Source organism: Macrobrachium nipponense, chromosome 15 (assembly GCF_015104395.2).
Source record: "Macrobrachium nipponense isolate FS-2020 chromosome 15, ASM1510439v2, whole genome shotgun sequence".
NCBI classification, from domain to species: domain Eukaryota; kingdom Metazoa; phylum Arthropoda; class Malacostraca; order Decapoda; family Palaemonidae; genus Macrobrachium; species Macrobrachium nipponense.
This window is the reverse complement of record NC_087208.1, coordinates 67,857,481-67,875,784: the sequence shown is the minus strand read 5'-3', so window position 1 is coordinate 67,875,784 and position 18,304 is coordinate 67,857,481. Positions and strand designations below refer to the sequence as shown.

The following is an 18,304-nucleotide window of genomic DNA, read 5'->3' as shown; positions in this document are numbered from 1 at the left end:
CGTACTTACGTACGTACACTCTATCATAGACAATCTCCACTTCGAGTGGCTAACTTAACATCTTGATATGATGAAAACCAATTCGGTTTTTCAGTCCATCAATTTCCATGGATACTGTCATAAATGCTAAATGATTGATTTCCATCATTACACTGATACACTCTTGCTAGGGGGCGGACCTAGTAACCGACACAAAATAGTTGAAGTGTGACCCAAGAGATTTTGAATTCAAGCTGCCATATAAGTGGAACTTATAGCAATGTAATTACTTGTTAAGTATATATAAAATCTTATTTTGTTATAAAAATTTCATGGTTATGCACTAAGTAGGGATTAAAGTACCTTAGTACGTATTAGCCAGCAGTTTACCAGTGCTAACATAGCCATTTAAAATCTCAACTTGAAATAGCTTTAGGGTGATAGGAAGTGAAGTTAGAAATATGAATCAACCTAGAATAGCTAGTGGTTATATGGCATTAAATTGGGTAATTTATCAAATATAAGATGAAAAACGATCCCAGATACGGTCAAAACAAATAAGATGTACAGATGAATAAGTTTACTTTTTTTTCTAGGCAAACATGGGCATTGAAAGATAGCTGTAATTAACAAGGGAATAGATTCCCTCTTTCATTATTATGTGTCCATGTTCTGTACAGATTTTTCTTCCTAGTATTTTGTTTAATTTGAAATTGCATAATCTCTATACTTTTAACCAGAATATTTACCTTCATCTTGTAGTATATGGAATACCATTGGTAATAGCGGTCTGGCCAATGAAGCTGGTAACAGATCTGAAGCTTGTTAAAAAGCGTGTGGGAACCCATCCACGTGACCATGACCGATGTTGAAGGTGCTTTCTTCATTGCTAAATTGTTTGACTGGTTAATGGTTGTGAATTGTTTTTCGATAGTTTTTTGTAACTATTTTGGATGGATGGTGCCTGATGATTCATTCCTCTTCACCCAGAAAGAGTAGGCATGTACTCATTTCATGTCTGGATTCCGTTGACCCTCCTGTGTGTGTGTTATTCAGAAGCCAAGGGTGCTTGCTGTCTCATAATTGTGTTGAGCTTGTTTTGTCTTCCTGCCCAGTGGGAGAAATAATGTTCAAGGAGGGAGAAGGTGAAGGTGGTTGATCAGAGTCTTCCAAGGGCAATACCCTTCCAGAATCATCTCTGCCTCATACTGTGACCTTCTGTGTGCCTTGACTGTGTCTAGCCCTGTCACTATTACTTCCACTGTGACTGTCTACCTACAGCCCCTCCACTTGGTCTGTGGAGTGTGTGCATGAACTAGTCAACAATCAAGCAGCCGAGCAGTACCCCCACCTTTTGCATGGATCTGCATCAAAGAAACTTGACTTCCCCTTACTCCTGCCTCAGCAACCTCTTCTAGTTTCACTTCCCTCATTTTGTGATGATCGGGATTGCAATAAGTTGGGAGGCGTTCAGTCTTATACCTACACTACTGATGAAGTGTCTTGGAGTGTTGATTAACATGGTGGCAGGGAGAGTCCATCCAACAGACAGTTGAACTAAAACATGCTGGGAGATTTCAATGTGCAAGGAACAACCAGGTTGGCTTTGGAAAATTCTCAAGGTTTACCTGTTGTCTCTTCATTTAATGTTTATTCTGTGGTTGAGTGGACCCCATTATGAAGTAAATGACTTATCTTATGATTGAGGGGATTTGCTTCAATTTTTTACCACTTATTCTGCAACCAATGAAAATTCTCTCTTTGAGAAATTTCAAAATTCGATCTCTAGCTAAAGTAATATTTTAGTTGGAAAAAAAATATGACGTCACTTTTAAAAAATAGTATGCAAAAAAATTTGCATTATTTAGAGTTGAAAAAAGTAAGTTTTGAGATAAAATAAAAAAGATGTTACGGGTGGGTTCTTTGAAAAACCCTGAGGGGATCGGGACATCTTGAGTGAATTATCATCCCTTTATCACTACAACCCGTTTTCTATGAAACGCTACCGCTAGAGAAGATGAGATATTGTAGTGGGTGATTTTTTTTTTTTTTTTTTTTTTTTTTTTTTTTTTTTTTTTTTTGTTTTTTTTTTTTTTTTTTTTTTTTTTTTTTTTTTTTTGCATTTGGCATTTGTTTTGACTTCATTTTTTATTTTATTTTATTTAGTTTTTTGTGAATATAAAAAGTGATGTATATATATATGTATATATATACATATATATATATATATAATAGATATCTATATATATATATATATATATATATATATATATATATATATATCTTCTTCCCAGCTTGTTCCCATTTTTATATGGGGTCGCCGTTTCGGATGAGCCGTTTCCATCTATTTCTATCCTGCGCTTCTGCCTCATCAATTCCCTTCTCATGTAAGTCTGCTCTCACACAGTCCTTCCATCTCTTTCTTGGTCTCCCTCTTCTTCTTCCTTCCTTGCGACCTCCACCCCCATAGTATGTCTCCCAGCATGGTCTCATCTCTCCTCAACAGGTGTCCATACCATCTCAGCCTCCCTCCTGCACTTTCTTTGATACTTCCACCACCTCATTCGACCCCCTTATGTAGTCATTTCTGATCCTATCCCTCTCTGTCGCCCCAGACATCCACCTAAGCATTTCTGCATTTTCTGCCACATCCATCTTCTTCTGCTCTGTTTTTCTCATGCTTGCTGTTTCCGTACCATACAGCATTGCTGTTCTTACCACCGTCTTGTGAAATTTACCTTTTAACCTAAGCGGCACTCTTTTGTCACAAAGAACTCCAGAGGCCGCTCTCCAGTTGTTCCAGCCTGACTGTACACGATGATTTACTTCTTCTTCCATACTTCCTCCAGCGTTAACAAAAGATCCCAAATACTTAAACTTATCATCTCTCCTTATTTGCTCCCCACCAAGCTGAATACTTTCTCTATCATCCCCCTCAGTGGTGGTACACTTATATTCTGTCTTAGATCTACTTATTCTCATTCCTCTGTCCTCTAGTACTCGTCTCCATCTTTCCAATTTCACTTCCAGATCTTCCCTGCTCTCTGCACACAGAACAATATCATCCGCATACAATATGTTCCATGGTACTGTCTCCCTTACTTCCTCTATTATAACATCCATCACTATGTTAAAGATAAATGGGCTCAGAGCCGACCCCTGGTGTAATCCTACTCTCACCTCAAAACCTTCTGTCTCCCCAACACTGCTCCTCACTCTGGTAAATACATTCCGGTACATCTCTTGTATCGAATCGCAACATACTTCTCTGGTCACCACTTCTTCCTTCTCCCTCAGACTCCCTCCATACCTCTTGTCTTCGGACTCGGTCATAAGCCTTTTCAAGGTCAATGAATACCATATGTAGGTCCCCTTGTCTTTCCCCGAATTTCTCCATCATTTGCCTCAGACAAAATATACCATCTGTTGTTCCCCTTTCCTTCATAAATCCCATCTGCTCTTTACCTATTTGCACTTCTTCTCTCAGTCTAGCATCTATCATCCTTTCCAGTATCTTCAAAGTGTGGGACATCAATTTAATGCCCCTATAATTACCACACTCTTGGACATCGCCTTTCCCTTTAAAAATTGGGATCAATATACTCCCACGCCACTCATTTGGTATCTTTTCCTGTTCAAGGATCTTTATCATAAGATCGTACAGTATATCCACTCCTTCATCTAATGCTATCCATGCTTCCACTGGAATCATGTCTGGTCCGGTTGCCTTCCCATTCTTCATCTTCTTCAGTGCATTTAGTACCTCTTGCCTAGAAAACCTCATTACCATGCCAATGTTCATTTGCCCATCCTCTCTTATTAGTCTATTATTTTCTTCATTTAACAACTGTTCGAAATATTCTTTCCATCTCTTCACAATGTCTTCCTCCTTTCTAAGTACTACACCATCTTGATCCTTTATTTGTTTGATAGGTTGTAATATCTTTTGGTGCTCTTTTTTTTCTAGCCTCTGATAGCTTGATCATCTTCTTTAATCCTTCCTTTGTCCCCAGCTCATTATACACATCATCATACGACTTTGCTTTAGCTTGGGCTACCACCTTTTTCACCACCTTGTTTTTCTCTCTGAACCTATCTCTGCCTTCCACTGACTGTGACTCTTCCCATCTTTTCTTTGCCTCCTTCTTATCTTTTACTACTTTCTCAATGTCTTTATCCCACCACCAACTCTCCTTTTCTTCCCATATGATACCAGATTTCTCTTAGCAGCTCCTTTCCATGCCTTCTTATTACTGCTGCATTTCGTGCCCATCATTCTTGAACATCTTCAATCCCTATATCAATATCCTCCAAAACCCTCCTCTTAAACTCTCTCTTCTTATCCCCTTCCTTCTCTAATTTGTACCATTTAATTTTCCTTATCCCTTTAGCTTTGGTTGTTCTTTCCCTTTTTAACTTCAAATCCATACATAGCAGTCTGTGTTGGGGGGCTACATGGTCGCCTGGAATAACTTTGCAGTTCTTGACCTCCACCAGATTTATCCTTTTATACAAGAAGTAGTCTATCTGGGAAAATCTTCCCCCACTCTTATATGTTATTGGGTGTTCCCTTTTCTTCTTAAAGAATGTGTTTACTATTGCCATGTCGAATGACACAGCAAAGTCCACTACACTATAGTTCCGCATGGTAGAACTACAGTACTATTCCGCGGCGGCTTAGACTATGGCACTAAACACGGCGAAATACATTGGACGCCCCAATCCCTAGTGGATGTCGTATCCGCGGTTACGTTCCTTGCAGTCCGTGCGGAACTATTCTGTAGAATTACCATAAATACCATAATGTAAATTATGCGGTGAGTAACGGAAACATACTTTACAACATTGTTATGGAAAGTAATAAATTATCAGTGTTTCGTAACCCCAGAATAGATGATGTAACAAATCAAGTATGTTATTTTCTGAAAAATTATATGTTCCAAAATTGTAAAGAAATTTCCTAATTTGTTTTGGAATAAATAATTGTGAGCCATTTGCCTGTCCTTTAGTATGATTTTGTTTAACTTTATTTTTTTACCTTTTCATAAAATTTTTCTTTTTATAATAATATTTGCTTTTGTTATATTTGTTTTGTGTGGCTTTTGCCTATTGTAAATTTGCTTTAGTATATCAACATTTGCTTTGTATAAAATTTGCATTATAGCTTGGCATTTGCTTTTGTATAAATTTGCTTTTCGTTACTGTTTTTTATTTTTATTTACGTATTTATTATTATTTTTGCCTGGAATCTTTTGAATTTTGTAGGTGAGTATAGCAGCATGCTGCTACACCATTTGATGCATATCAATAAACTTTTTGAATTTGAACCATATGTTCACACATCACATCATATAGCAAGAAAATTGATAATGCAAAACCTTATCTTTGAATCAGTACTCGTGTTCTTTAACATTAAGACATTTTGACATGACCTGTGAGCTTATGCGTCTTTTTGGCAAAGTAAATTAATTCTTCCGGCCTTTTTAACAGTACTGCAACGTGATATTGCCAAGACTTGGTTTAATTTACTTTTTTTCCCCCTCCCAAACACCTCCCGGATGCGCGCAAAAAAAAACAGGGCAACCCCCACCAACTAAAAGCCTTTATTTCTTGCCTTAGCAGAGTAGACTTTAGCGTATGCACGCCGATACACACGCGGAGTATTGCAAGGTGTTTTAACCGAACAAAAATAGACATGAAGAGAATGCTGTACAAGAAACGTTGCTGACGAATACTCATAACACATTTTGTGTGTTTTATGTTTTAGATTATTTTAAAATTGGCACCAGCTTTCATGCTAGACTGTTAGCGTAGAATAAGTGGCTTAATGCCTGCACTAGACTCCCACTCCTTGGCAACCAGTAATATTTACGCTATTCGAAGGGTTTGCTATTTTTGTTTTAAGGGAAATTGTGGATTATGACTTGATATACTATGGCGTGTAGTGTTGATGATAAGGTAAAGGATAACATAGTTTTATATTAGGAATTGTATATAAGTGGAAATAAATCCGAGTCATGACCGCTTCTGGTTTTGATTATTATCAATAGGCCGTTACGATTTCCTTATGAAGCGTTTGGTCCTTCTGTCTGAGAGTATCAGATGACTATTTATGAATGCAATTCTTTTCTTCAATTTTTGGAGTTTTAAGGATGATATGTTCATGATAATTTTGTAGTGCTTATATAATGTTTTTTTTTAGGATTATTTACTTTTATTTAATAGTAGAAAAGTCTTCGTCGTACATTGACGACTTGACCAAAATGGTTTATCAATATGAAATTGCCGTATATGTAAGTCGAACAATGTAATTAATAAATTAAATGCAAACTAACTCGAGTATAAGAAAGCTGTATTTGAACAAGTAAAGAAAGTGATGAGATTATTGTTCATGGTTTTCCCGTCTTTACCAATGGTAAGTCTGCTAAATTCCTTAATTATATCTGATGTTAAAAACATTGGCACCTACAGTGGTTGGTTAAGTTTAGATTGATCTTATGCTGGTAAATACCCTTGTCCAGAGCCTCAGGACAAGTGTTGTAGTGTGAATTAGTATAAGAGACTCGGTGTGGTCCCGTGTGGGCCCTTGGACAAGGGCTGGTGTCGACCCTTGGACTGCTCGGTCCTTTGTTCCATTAGTAAAGACCAAAACGACTAATAGAGGTCATCCGTGGACGATACTACTTTTGATATGTTAATTTATAGTCAATTCACGTAAAAGTCGCTTTCCTCTTAGATTATCGAGCTTCTTTATATGTCGTAGGTTTTTGTAAAATTTTCGAAAACATAAATATTTTGTTAAGAGGATTGAACTTTTCTGCAAATAACCTTTTTGTATAAAGCTTCGTCCACTAGCCGTCATCAGTCAGCGAGAGGACAATGGCGAGATTTGTGTAGTAGTGTAGCTCTGGCTTCCCTTCAAAACGCATAAATCTTTCGCCTTTTACTAAAGATTTCCGTGGAGGGGAGCAACTCAATGAGTCTGTAAACCAGTTTTTACTGCGGTCTACTTCCAGTAGACCCTATGAGATTGCATATGAGATTGTTAATATTTCTATTTACTATTGAAATATTGATCAAACTAAGAGGCTGCTGTAGAGCGAGATCCCATGCCATGCCAGGCCAGCACAAGGCTGGCTAAATCTAAGCTGTGCCAGTATATCAAGTATAGATAGTTTTCCATCCAGAGTGAGACCCAGATGTAAAGACGGAAGTCGGCCATGTCGGCCAAGTTCTTTTGGCTGATCAATTAGAAAATCTAGATGCCTTGATTAAAAGGACTGAACTAATATTGCTCAAAATTAAGAAATATTTTCTAAGGAAAGGGCTATTATTAAATGCCACCAAAACGCAGTGCTGTTTGTGGGTAGCTCACAGTATATTAGCAAAATTCCAGATGACATTGTAATAAATGCGATGGGGATAAAGTAAAGATAAGTCAGCATGTGAAAAATCTAGGTCTACACATGGACAGGTCTATGACATTCAGTACTCACATTGACGAGCTGAGTAGAAAAGTCAGTGGCATTCTAATGTATCTAAGTAGAGTAAAAGATTACTTTGATGATACTACTCGAGCCTTGATTGTGGAAAGCCTGGTCCCTGATGTTGTAACTAAACCTGTATTAATATATGGGGAAGTAACAAATTGATATCACATGGAAAAAGCTTCAAAAAATCCAAAACTTTGCAGGTAGAGTAGCCGTTATTGGAGTGAAAAAACACGATCACATCACCCCAAACCCTCCAGCAATTAAAGTGGATAAAATTAAAAGAAAAGTGTATGTACGATGTTTGTGTTTTTGTTTTTAAAAGTTTGAGAAAAGAATATCCAACTGGCTATACACATTTCCTACAGTTGGTAATTGTAGGAATGCATTAACAAGACAGAATGAAAATCTATATGTAGACAGCTATCGAACAGATTTGGGTTCACGCTCGATGGCAATAAGGGGCCCAGCTTGCTGGAATAAACTACCTCTAGGCAATTCAAAGAAACATGTATAAGAGTTTTAGTTCTGAAGTTATTCAAAAGGAAACTTAAGCAATACTTCTTAAATTTTATCTTGAATGTATATATATCCTAAAAATTTTACAATCCAATTATTGTGAATTTTATGTAAATAAATTTATATTGTAATGTAGCAGAATAACCATTTTTATAATGGAATAAAGGTTTTTGACTTTGACTTTGACTTGACTGTGTTGAGCAAAAGTGACTCACAATTGTGATAAGAACAACTTTTCAGAAATTTGCAATGATATTGTACCTGTTAACCCTTTAAACATGGTAAACACTTGCAGTGTGTTTGGATGCCACAATAGGTCAAACAGAGACAGCAAATCGTATTACAAAGTCCCCGCTGTTTTGAGAAATGAGATGAAACTCAAAAGATCAGTGAAAGGAGAGCACTGAGAGCTTCTGGGATGAACAGGGTTCATTTTCAGGCGTCAAGACATACGAAAATCTTCTCAGCTCACTTCATTAGTGATGAGTGTTATTGTTACTTTAATATAATAAGGCACATGTACAGTTTTGTTGGGCAAGGGTGATTTGTCTGCCAATTTTCTACCCACTACCCACCACCAGATGGGACTGGGTACCGACTAGAAGATCGGCGGACAAATACAAACAAGATGGCATCTGGACGGAGTCTAATATTTCCCCAAATTGGTGGAAAAAACGACCTAACCTAACATAGGGCAGCGTACCCTAACCTGGCTGGGGGGCTTGGCCCCTCCTGGACCCCCCCAGACACCCTGTGAACATAAAAAACCTAACGACTCCAATAGCGCCAGGTCTTGACCTAACTAGTTCTGACCTACTTAACCACACCTAGGACAATGCTGCCTTACCTAGCCCCCAGAAAGCACATAAAATTCTTTGACTGATAACTGTAAAACCGCACTTACCTTATTTGAAATCGGAATCGTCGGAGAAATCAGGAATTACCGATTCGAACAACTTGAGTCTTCTTCTCTTAGGGGCTGGAACAACTGTTTTTGGGGGGATCTGGATGAGTGGAATTGGGGGAACAAGCACGGGTGGAAATGACGAATCCGTTTGTATGGCGGCATGTCACGATTGTTGGGTTTTGGTGAATTAGACTGCATTTTGATGGCGTTGAATCTACTCTATTTAACAGATAAGCACGTTTAACTAATTTGAGAAAAGCTGTGAAAGGGGCAATCTACATTTGAACGATAGGCTTCTTAATGCAATATATATACATAGAAAAATATGAATTATACAAACTTTTTTTATTGTACCACTTCTAGGCAAAACATTACGCGTCAACATGTAGATTCTATCATGTTTGTCTTTATGCGTGTATCGTTGGGATCAACAAAATGTAGTGAGTGATTAACGATAAGGTGTGTTTTGAAATGTTGACTTAAAGTGTGGTATGATTTCCAACAATCTGAAATTACGGTTGACTCTGGATGTATGTTTTTTATTAAAATTGGAAGGAGTGTTTCTGTAGATCTATCGGGAACAACTAGAAGGAATGTGTCCTTTGTTAAGCGATATATCCCGCTGAGAACCCAACAACCATCGACACATCGACCTTTATGAAATTTACTCTAGCCGAATTTGGACTCGTCAATTTCCACAACGTGTCATGGCCCCCAGATTTACCAGTTGTCCTGCACCAAAATCTCAATACAAACTATCTGGCAGAAATTGTACCAGTCTACTATGGTATGGTCAGACCCAATATTCAAAGTCATCTGTACATATTTCTGGGGAAGTTCATGAATACAGCAATGGATCAAGACTAAAATATCCTTGGACAGATGTGAACCAGAGGAGGAGCCAGTCAGAATGGCTTTGAGTTTCCGGCAATGTCGGATGTTACACCACCATTGGTAATTGTCGCCATGTTTCATGAGGCCGATGGTGCCTTCTTTACACTTCCCACAAACACCACTGAAATTGCCAAGCAGACCACTTTTCATCAATTACACAAGTAATGACTTCTTGTCATTACACAGAACACTAAATCAAGCAATGTGACCGGATTGGTGGCAGCAAATTGGACATGCTTGGGATACGACGCGGACACAGCCATGTTGGGAAGCTGGCAAAAGCTGAGAAAGGTCGTGGGGCACTTTGGGTCACAGGTCGCGGGAACAACGGTCACGAGGTCGTCAGCTGATTTGGGCGGAACTACTTATCTAGGTGAAGGAATTGGTGCCCCGGGCAGAAGGAGTTACACGGCCTGCCTGACAAATCTATACACTACTTAATAATAATAGTGAATAATTAAAGAATCCTGGGGTGCAGATATTTAACAAAGTAATTCATTAACAGCCACTGTGTTCTCTGCCAAATGATAGACGATTTAAAGCCGCTAGAAAGTTATTTTGGTCAAATCTTTAAAATTGGAAGTAGTGGATAGTGAAGTATGTGTTTGTTAAAATTGATGCTAAATATCATAAGTGCAAAAAATGGTTAGTGTTGTCGAAAATTTCCCCCGACTGGGTAGGTTCTATGTCCCCGGATGGGGTGGGACACTATGATGATCTGGCCTGAAATTAAATCATGTAAATTTGACAAAGTACATGAACTGAAAGGCGGACTCGCGCCAACGGAAGACTTACAAAAGGAAATCAACTTGAAAACAATTGACCACGAGATCCCAAATGCATACAAGGACACAAAATGAAAGTTTAAAAAAAGCGTGGAAAAATCCTATGGCATCAATCTCCGTGTCACCATGTCACTCGCATAAAAAAGAACAAAAAAACTTATTTGTGCAACACTTCGTCTGTTCGATTTCTCCATAACCGACATTCACATGAGCTACAGTAATTCATATGTCCAAAATCGCATTCACCACTTAAATCTATGGAGGGATATTTATTAAATCGCATCTCAAAGTGTAACCAAGGCAACTGCCCATTTGTTATTAACAAGGTTCAGTTTATTTTTTTATATATCTTTCAGGCTCCAGAGATTCAAAGTAATCAATTTTCAGCTAAATTAGAATTGAAAGTGAGAGGAATTCAAGATCCTGCTAAGAAACGTACGTATTCTACAATAACTGGAACCAGTAATGAAACAAAAAATCATACAGATAGAAGTAACAAGATGCAGCAAAGTAGGTCTCAAGAAGAAGTCAGTAATATACAGGATAAAACTAAGATAGTAAAGAATCAGGAAACAGGTGCAAATGAATTGGATAATATTCTATCAGATTCATTTGAGGTGTTAATGCAAATAGAAGCACAAGAAGATACTACCACAGAGGAGGAAGGAGGAAGTTGTGATGTACCGGAAATTAAAGAAAAAAAAAGACCTTTAGAGAGAACACCACCCAAAACAAAGAAACCAACTATAATTAGAGAAACATCGGTCAAACCAAAAACCAAAGATATGAAGAAAGAACAAAAATGAAATGAGAACATACCTTTATCTCCTAAAATAATAATAAAACCTATAGATGCAGAGATCCAAAACACCAAAGAAGTGGAAGAGAACCATACCATGGATGAATGTGACTATGTCAAGGCGATAAGGTTACTCCATCACCAATAATCGGTACAACAAGAATAAATAAAGCGGTAGATATACATGACAACACGTGGCTGTAATGATTGTTTCATTGCATTGTGCAATAGTAACAAAAATATAACAAAAGATTGCTTAACAAACATTATAAGAAGTTTTATGAAATATAGAAAGAGAGAGGCCACCGATTTAAACACCCATGAAAAAGGATGTATGTGTATTGAGCATTTAAAATATTATAAAGATAAAGAACAATGTGGTAAATAAAATTTTAGAAAAAATTCAAGTTGATAATGATACAAAAAAAGAAAACAAAACACCACCGATATAACATAATGTTTTCAATAGTTATATTATACAATGGAACGTAAATGGTCTACAGACCAGATTACACCTGGGAGAAGTACAAAGGTTAATAAAGGAATATGAACCAATGATATTATGCTTACAACATGTCAATAATACAATACCAACAATAGGTAAATATACCTTATTAACGACATCACGGGAAGAAGAAGGAAATTTAGGTACAGCCATATTTGTACATAGCAAAGTATGTTATGACAAAGTACCTGTAAATATTGCTGACCTCCAAATATCGGGTATTAAAATTCTAATTAAAAACTATAATTATATCATTTATAATTTATACAACCAACCAAATAAAAATTATGATGTTGATAAACTTGGAGAATTACTTAAAAATGCCAAAGAACCTATATTAATAGTAGGGATTTTAATGCTCACAACCCAATATGGGATTGTAACTGTTCAAACTCAAATAGAGCAGGAAGTAAAGTAGAAGAACTTATAGATTCAAATAACATGTGTTGTATAAATGATGATGAAGTTAGCACATATTATTAAAAAACACATGGAACATTTTCCTCTGTAGACTTAACTCTATGTTCAACAAAAATAGTTGACAGATTGGATTGGAACACAATTGATGACTTGTACACCAGTGATCATTTCCCAATATTAATTTCCTTTTTACAAAATAATCCAGCAAAACATGTTCCTCACTTTAGCATTTATAAAGCAAATTGGGAACAATATGAAATGCATACTAGAAGTATACCACCATTTGAATATCTAAAAGACCGTAATGAAACTAATAAGTTTCTTGTTAATTTCATCAAAAATGCTGCTGATAGAGCAATACCAAATTCAAAACCCCATCCAACAAAGCACAAAGTTCCATGGTGGTCCGATGAGCTAACAGAATTAATAAATATAAAACACTCAATAGGGAGACGATTGGATAATTTGAATAGAAAGTTCAGTCAAATAAATAAAACATTACCAATATTAGAAAGTACTTTACAAAAAATGACTATATTGTTGCTAGAAATTGAAATGTTAAAGCCTCTATACAACAAAATATCTGCAAAATTTAAACTCAAAGGAGTAATTCGAGGGGAGATAATTTCATAGGAGGAAACATATGTAATCGGATCTCTCTAATAATACTCCCATACAAAAAATATGGGAAAAATTCAGGAAAATAAGTGGTACCCATGTGAAACCACCCAGACATGCCATATTAAAAGACGGAAAAAGAATACTTGATCCAAAGAAATAAGTAATATAATAGGAGAAAACTTAGCTAATGTAAGTAGTGATAGAAATTTAGATGACCACTTCCGCACAAAGAAAAACAATATAGAACTAATAACAATAAATTTCGAAACAATAGAAGACATATATTATAATAGAAAATTTAATATGGAAGAGTTGGAATTTGCTCTCACTAACAGCAATAAATCTGCTCTTAGAGGTGACAATATTTGTTTTGAGATGATCTGCCACTTAGCACCTCTAGCGAAGACATACTTGTTGCAATTTTATAATCATTTATGGCTTAGAAATTTATTTCCTGATGAATGGCACAAAGCAATAATAATTCCTATCCCAAACTTGGAAAAGATCCAAGTAATGCAAATAACTACAGACCAATTTCTCTAACAAGTTGCTTATGCAAGTTACTAGAAAAAATGGTAAATGCTCGATTAACATGGCACATTCGTTTTTTTTTTTTTTTATATCGAAAAGGCTTATGATACTACCTGGAGGTACCCTATATTAAAAACTTTACAAAATAACAACATCCGTGGACATTTACCTAGGTTCATCCAAAACTTTTTAACAAATCGTAGTTTTCAAATGAGAATTGATGATGTATTGTCGAGAACATTTCCACTTGAAAATGGTGTTCCACAGGGAAGTGTCCTTAGTGGCACACTGTTTACTGTAGCAATTAATGATGTTAATAAAAATCTACCTACTGGAATCAAAAGCAACCTATACATGGCTGATTTTGCCATATATTTTTCAGCCTCTCGTATTAAACATGCAGAACGCATCATTAATAAAAGTATAATAAAAATAAATGAATGGACCTCATCTGTAGGATTTAAATTATCCATAAATAAGACTCAAGCAGTAGTGTTTTATAAAGATAAAAGGGGGATGAAAGGTGAAGTAATAGATTTAAAAATCAGACATCATAGTATACCAATTAGACAAACTTCAAAATTTTTGGGTTTAGTGTTTGATACTCACTTAAACTGGAAACCCCACATAACATACTTGAAATCAAAATGTAAAAAAACATTAAATCTAATTAGAAAATTATCAAACACTTCTTGGGGAGCCGATAGACAAACCCTTACATAACTGAATAAAGCAACAGTTCTGTCTACCATTGATTACGGTAGCGAAATATATGGCTCGGCGTCAGACGCAGTACTGAAAACGTTGGACCCAGTTCATAATGAGGGCCTTAGAATATGTTCAGGAGCCTTTAAATCATCACCGACCTCTTCTCTACAGGTTGAATGTGGTGAACTACCTCTCTCTCTCCATAGAGAGCTAGTAACAATGAAAAGTGCTCTGAGAATTAGGACAAGCGATTCTCCAACAAAAAAATTATTTGAACTCGGAGATATATTTATAAACAATCATCCACCCCCTTTTCCAATTAGAACTAGAAGATTGTTCGAGTCACTAAATGTGAATATACAAATTCCTCCAGTAGTAAAATTACCTCCGCCTTGGACAATGAATAAAATGAAAACCTGCACACAATTGAAATATTTATCAAAAAAATACTTATATACGCCATCACACCATAGACAACATACAATAGAGCATATAAACCGAAAAGGTCCACATTATGCAATATACACAGATGGATCTAAATCGGAACATGGACTGGGGATACATCACTAAATAATTTTGTGATTTTTAGTGACTCAAGAAGTGCCATAGAAGCCATCCAGAGTTATAAACCAAAAAGTAATAGTGTACAACAAATTAAATTATCAGTTCATAAATTAGATATTATTGGGAAAAATGTAGAAATATGTTGGATCCCTGCCCATGTAGGGATCAAAGGAAATGAAGAGGCTGACAAAGCAGCCAAAGAAGCAAATCAAATGACAAGATCAAGTGTGAATCTCCCTATGAGTGATTATGTAACATACATAAAGATGGGTATTATAAGGAAATGGCAACATATTTGGAATGAAGAGTCCGAAAATAATAAATTAAAGCAAATAAAACCTGAAGTTGGAAAGTGGAGTTCATCATATCAGAGAGAAAGACATGAACAAGTAATTCCGACACCTCTCCGTATAGGCCATGTCTGGCACATGGACACTTAATGATCAGCCCACGAAGTTCAGCTCATGAGTGCGCAGAGTGCAGGGAGGTTATAACTGTCAAACATGTGTTATGCGAATGCCCAAAGTACAACCAGCAACGACTGTCGACGCTTGGAAACAGATCTATGAAAGAAATCTTGTCAGAATCCTCTGCATTTTCAGTCATGGTTATTTTTATGTTCTTAAAGAGGTGTAATTTAGTTGATAAAATATAAACCTAAGTAAAATTTAAAAATACGAAAATTATTAGACTAATGAATTTTAAAAACAAAACTTTTAAATTTTACTTAACTTATTCTGATTTTATTTTTTATGAAAGTATGGATACATGAGTAAATGTATTTATAGTGTGCATGTGTTCCCGTGTGTGCCTTTGTGCAGTTTTTAGTTTAATTTTCACACTTTTGTCATCACACCGAAAAAACAATTCGGTTCCAGAGCTTTGCCTCTGGCCTACACATGATTTTTTTTATAATAATAATCAATTTTCAGTTTGTCAATTGCTCTTGTTTGCCATTTTTCGTGATGTGGTTCATAATTATTGGGAAAACGGTGAAATCTGATATTGACTTTGTTTACAGTGCTTGACCTAAAAGATGGCGGGGACTTACTTTATTAGGTGCTCGTCTATTGTGACGTCATAGGAAAACTATTCATATACGCTTTAAATGTGAGCGCTAGATGAAATGAGACCCAATCTTCTACATTTCCTTTTTCTCTTACTTTGTTGTTGTTCTTGTTCATGTGGTAGGGGGGGGGGGGGTGATGTGGAGGAAAAGTCTGTGGAAAAGCCTAAAAAGATCTGAAAAAGGTTGAGTTAAAGATGCAGGAATTTTGGAATAGGATATTTATGATTATAAGAATGAAAATGTAAAAAAATAAATAATGTGCATGTTAAACAGTACTGTAAAATTATCTAATAAAATGTGACATTTATTTTGATTTTTGTTGGTGAAAAAAGGTTCTGTTTGACTGTAGATTTTAGCACATTGTAATTTATTTGGTGTACTGAATTTAGGCTGTTTCTCTTCGATTTGTGTCCTTTTCATGTGATCCTTGTTGTTAGTATAAATAGTACTAAGTATGAGTATTAATTACGAAGACCACTTCACGTTAAATGAGGAAGATGTTTGCAACTTATAGGGAAGGGAAAATCTTGCACGCGTCCGGAGTAAGCTAGAGGTCGCATCATGCCTTTTTGTTTATTAATTAATTAATTAATTTATTTATTTATTTATTTACAAGAGTGGAAATGCGGGTGCCTGTTCAGGGACTTACTTCTCCCAGTAAATGCTCTCTCCAGTCTGTCACTCAGGTTATTGCACACAAATTCCACGTATAAGGGTGACATTTTATAGTTTATTCACAATGTCAAAAAATCAGTTGAACAATATAGTTTATACTTAAGATGATACAAAGGTCATTGGAACATGATTAAATACAAAATAAATTATGATGATGTTTTTACAAAATATATAAATATGGTCAATGGTAATATATTTCACGAAGAAGGTATGTGTAACACATCATGTCAATGTGCTGAGATTCCTTTAGGATATAGTAACCATGTGACTAAACTTCGATGTGGCCAAGCACAAAAGGTCTGAACAGAATATTTCATTGACTTTCGTTACCTTTACAGAAAAAAGCACTATTTTTATCAGAATTTAATCACAGCTTGTAAGACAGGTTATCATGGTTTTCAATCATTTAGTTATAACGATATCAATGTTACTCTTATAAAAATTGGAAATTCTGATAATTCCGATTTTAAAAACACGGGAAACAACAAAGGGCTGCTTGATGTAGGTTAAATTGGTCTTATGCTGGTAAAGGCAAGTGTTGTAAAGTGTGAATGGGTATAAGAAACTTGGTGTGGACTCTTGGACAAGTGCTCTATAATGTAGTATGGGAACAAAGGGCTGTTGTCGACCCTTGGACTCGTCCCGGTTCTTGGTCCATCGACGAAGTCCAAGACGACTAATAGTGGTTGTCCGCGGACGATACTCCTTTTGATATGTTAATTTAGAGTTAATTCACATAAAAATTGCTTTCTCTTAAAGTAGAAAGCCTCTATATATATCATAGGCTTTTGTAAAATTTTCGATAATCATAAATATTTAGTTAACAGGATAAAACATGTCTACAAATGTTCTTTTAGTTTAAAACTTCGTCCACTAGCCGTCATCAGTCAGCGGAAGGAGAATGGCGTGATTTGCGTTGAGGTGTAGCTCTGGCTTCCCTTCAAAACGCATAAATCTTTCGCCTTTTACTAAAGATTTCCGTGGAGGGGAGCAACTCAATGAGTCTGTAAACCAGTTTTTACTGTGGTCTACCTTAGTAGACCCTATAAGATTTCATAAGGAGTGGATACTGATTTCTAGTTGCTGTTAAGAAGTTTTGAGTTCATAATTCAATGTGGATGCGTGATAAGAGTCGGACAGCATTTCGCCAATCACAGCTTTTCACACAAACTAGATGCATATATATGGGAGACTTATTGTGTTTTTCATGTCAAAAATTAGCCATTTAACAATATAGTTAATACTAAAGGTGATACAGAGGTCATTGGAACATTATTAAAAATAAAATAATAAATCATTGTTTGGGTTTTTACTAAAGGTATAAGTATGGTGAGTGGCATTACATTTCACATACATATTTAAAGAAATATCAATGGCGGCATGTGTAACACACATAATGTGATTTAACCCTCTTACGCCGATTGGATGTATTAAACGTCAAGTCAAAATGTCTCCCGTATGCCGATTGGACGTATTATACGTTGACTCAAAAAAGTTTTTTTTTTTTTTAAATTCGCGGAAAAATACTAAAAGGCCTACCAGCCGAAAACTTTTGAATCGCGCCTTGGGGGATGCTGGGAGCTCACGGATCAAGGCGTTGTTTTGTTTACAATTGTTACGCAGGCGCGCAAGCGCGAATTTCTTTCTTATCGCACTAAAAAGTATCGGTGACATCTCAAAAATCATTTCGTCACTTTGACATAATTTTTGCACAGTTTTAAATTATCCGTTACATGGAGTATTATATATGAAAATGTGCGCAATTTTATGTAAAATAAAAAAAAAAAAAAAAACAATCATGATTGTAGCTTTTATCAGTTTTGAAATATTTTCATATA

At 36.0% G+C, this 18,304-nt stretch overlaps 1 protein-coding gene and 2 non-coding genes across 3 annotated transcripts in view; all 3 read left to right on the top strand.

Annotated features, from left to right (window-relative positions):
* LOC135195037 (BLOC-1-related complex subunit 5-like) overlaps positions 1 to 18,304 on the top strand; it is a 579,421-nt gene that overhangs the window by 66,763 nt on the left and 494,354 nt on the right.
* LOC135195122 (U5 spliceosomal RNA) lies at positions 6,882 to 7,002 on the top strand. The gene has a single exon (XR_010310087.1). It is a non-coding gene; the product is annotated as a U5 spliceosomal RNA (small nuclear RNA).
* On the top strand, positions 17,391 to 17,510 carry LOC135195113 (U5 spliceosomal RNA). The gene has a single exon (XR_010310079.1). It is a non-coding gene; the product is annotated as a U5 spliceosomal RNA (small nuclear RNA).